At 38.8% G+C, this 3,669-nt stretch overlaps 1 non-coding gene across 1 annotated transcript; it reads left to right on the plus strand.

Moving 5' to 3' along the window:
• The first annotated feature begins 326 nt into the window (after positions 1–326).
• LOC148213203 (small nucleolar RNA R71) lies at positions 327–433 on the plus strand. Its single transcript, XR_015793055.1, has one exon. It is a non-coding gene; the product is annotated as a small nucleolar RNA R71 (small nucleolar RNA).
• Positions 434–3,669: the final 3,236 nt, after the last annotated feature.

Raw genomic sequence — 3,669 nt, forward strand, 5'->3', positions numbered from 1 at the left:
CCGACTGCACAGGTTGTATCGGCGTGGCTAATGGATTTTTTATTCCCAATGCCATCTCTTTCAGCCTCTGGTTCATTGTAACCATCTCTTTTTGCATCGAGGTCGCAATGTCCAGAGCCAAAACTCCAGCTGGATCTTGCTTCTTTGGTGCTGCCCTAGATCTTTGCGAACACCATAGTTCGTTGTGTGAAGCTAAGTCATTTAGGATGTCAACTATCTCGTTGAATGTCTTCTTTGTAAAGGCTTCGTTGGCAGCATTGTTTAGCATCATCTTAGTAGGATGATCTAAGCCTCTAAAGAAATGTTCTATCTGGATGCATGCCGGCAAGCCATGGTTCGGACATTTCCTGATTAGTTCTTTAAATCTCTCCCACGCCTCGTGAACAGGTTCACGATCATACTGTCTAAAGGAGATGATCTCCTCTCTAATATCAGCGTGGCGAGTAGGTGGGAAGAATTTTGTTAAGAACTTCTCCACTAACGACCCCCATGTGGTGATGGATCCCGGTGGAAATGCATTGAGCCATGCTCTAGCTTGGTCCTTCAAAGAAAATGGAAAAAGTGTTAGTCTCAGAGCATCGTCTGTTATACCAGGTAATCGAAATGCATTTGCAATTTGAATGAATGATTTCAGATGATCATGTGGATCCTCATGTTCCTGCCCTCCAAAATGTCCAATTGTCTGCAACATTTGGAACATCATTGGTTTAAGCTCAAAGTTTGCGTGGGCTGGAATAGGGTTGACTATCCCTGAATCAAAGTTCTGAAAAGCCGTGGCGGCATATTCTCGCATTGCCACGTCTCTGTTGTCTGCCATCTGGATATGGTTGAATTCATCATTTCTCGCATGATCCCTCATATTACCGTTAACAGCAGGTGGATCAACCGGATCACGAGGTGGAATATCTGCCATTGATGTGCTCGTACTCTCTACCTCACTTTCAGGACTGATTTCACCTTCTCTCTCTTTTTGCTTTTCTAGTTGTTTTCGAAGTCTTTGCTCCTTTCTAGTTTTTCGAAGGGTCCGTTCAATCTCAGGGTCAAGGGGTAGAAGAAAAGATCTTGTGCTCATGCACTTTAACTTACCCTTGTGAGATAAACGACCAAAAATAGAACAAAAACGGTGGATGGAAATTACACCCAACAACAATTCACAAAAATAAAAACTAAAAGAATTTGAAAATAATTTTAAAACTAAAGTCCCCGGCAACGGCGCCAAAAACTTGACTGGGATGTTTATGCTGAACGCACGCGCTAAGCGTGGTAACAATTATATAGATGCAAGCGCACACCTGTCAGAGTAATATAAAATGGATGGAGTATCCAAGTATCGATCCTCAAGGACTTCTAAACAATTTCCAAACTCTAAAGTTTTAAAGAATAGTGAATGTTGGAATGAGTGATTCTTGTAAAATGGGAAGTGGTCACAAATAATGGTTTGGATTTGGGATTTGGACTTAGAATGATAAAACCTAGCCCGAATTACTTCAAGTTAGCCATCAAAGAATCAAGGACATGCTAAGGACAATATGCATTTTACTTTAGAAACCAACGACTACGCTTCTCACTTGACTTATGTCTAAGCAAGTTCAAAGTCCTAAGACATTCCCTAATATGTCTATTATGAGAGATATCTTAGTTTTAGGATGGAAATAGTCGCAACCTCGGGTTAAGGTCCTATGTCTAGGCTACTTAAGCGGAACCCTTATGTCTAAGGCGCTCCTCTCCTCGGTTTAACCACTCAACAATGCAAATAAGCAACCTTTTCAGTATTGACTTGTTAAGACTTACAGTGGCCTTCTCTAAATCCTAACTTTTTGGGAAAACATGTTGAGCAATGAATGGAAAGCAAAAAAACACTACGTCTTAGCAACCCTTTTTAGACATAAAAGGCTAACTATCCATAACCGGGCTAGAGACGGGAATTTAGAAAGACATATTGAAGAAAATACAGCAAGTAAATGGTTGAATGTGGAATGCATGTGTGAAAAACAAAAGTTAACTAACGGAGAGTTTTTATCGGGATTGAGAGCTTCGCCCTTCTCTTTCAAGCAATGGGGAGTGTCACGTGCCCTTTCCTCCAAAAACACAACTCTCTTAACTAAAAATAAAGTAAAGGCAAAGAGAGATAAGCAAAGTGCTAGATTTTTATATATTTGAATAAGTAGAAAATAACTAAGTACAAATGGAAACAAAACAAAGCTCAATAAAAGAATGTAAAGTGCTCGGGATTTAAAAACGAAAAGCAACTAATGAAAGCAACTCAAAAGTACTTAGAAAGCAACAAAGAAGCACTAAAAATGATCAAGAGAAGGAAGCAAGGCTTGATGAATTGGGTGGAGAAGTTGCTGGAATTTATAGCTGTGCAGAATTGGTTAGGTAGGTCCTAAAACGATGGTGAATCACCCATTTCCAACTCTTTTGACTGACCAAATCGTGCTCAAACTGATAGTGGAACACTTCTTCTACACGTATGCATCGGTTGGAACCACCAAAACGCATTGGAAGACGCGTTTCATTAAGGGCAAAGTTGGAAGAAAAACTGTTTTTCTGCAGGCACGCAGGCGCCTGGCGCCTCCCATGATGGTTTTTCCGTCTTTTTGCTTCTTTTGATTAATTTGCACTCCCAAATGGTCCTAAAATGTCATAAATACAATATAAGCCAACCACAAACCATAATATATGAATTTTGCATGAATTGGAACTCAAACGACCGAGAAAAATCCGAAACAAAGCTGAAACATTGTAAAAACAGCATCTAAAACCTTCTTTTTACGCATGTAAACAAGCGTAATCACACCCCCAAACTTAACTTTTTGCTTGTCCTCAAGCAAAACTTAGCAACTTTAATCAGCTTTCTAACACATGGACAAGGAAAAGCAAAAGCAACCGAGATGTTCAATCATAAATTGTCTCAAGGAAAAGATGTCAGAGCCTACCATTCTATTGCCTTTGTAAACTTAGTCACTATAAACCAAGTTTGAAATGATAAAAACTTTTTCTTTCAAAATCTTTTTTCTCTTTCAAAAACAGAAAACGTTTTCAAATACCCCTAAGGAATCTGCACACTCCCTCCTTACACTAAGACTTTTACATCTGAAAGACCGGCTACTAGCCCCTGAGGTTTCCACACACTAACATCGGTTTCAACCACAGCTACTCGTAGAAAGACTTTGAAACTAACAGCTAGGTCATAAAACGACGACAATGAGAAACACGAAGTCACTTATCACCATCCTTACTGCTATTTTCAAAGTCAACACCCAACCTAAAACTAAATGGGTGTCTACAGTAGGACTCGGAAATCATAACTACATTTTCTTTAACTCTCATTGTTTTTACCACTCTTTTCTTTCTAACACAAGTCTTTTCCCCACTCTTATTTTCTCTCAACAAGACTCTTTTTACTCTTTTGCAAAATTTTTTTTTTTTTTTTTCTGTTTTGTGTTTTTTTCTCCTTTTCAACACTTTCTTTTTTTAATAGCATTTGTTTTTCCAACTGACTCTTTTTCAAAAGAAAATAGCATGATTTTTCAAATATAAATAACACTTTATCTTTCTGAAACAACGACTCACACAACGACTGTCCCCCCCAAACTTAAGAGAGACAGTGTCCTCACTGGGAAAAGACTTTTGCATCGGATGAAAAAGGCTTAACAATAAAAAGGA

Source organism: Momordica charantia (genome assembly GCF_013281855.1).
Source record: "Momordica charantia cultivar OHB3-1 chromosome 1 unlocalized genomic scaffold, Mcharantia_2.0 BLBB01000001.1, whole genome shotgun sequence".
NCBI classification, from domain to species: Eukaryota; Viridiplantae; Streptophyta; class Magnoliopsida; order Cucurbitales; family Cucurbitaceae; genus Momordica; species Momordica charantia.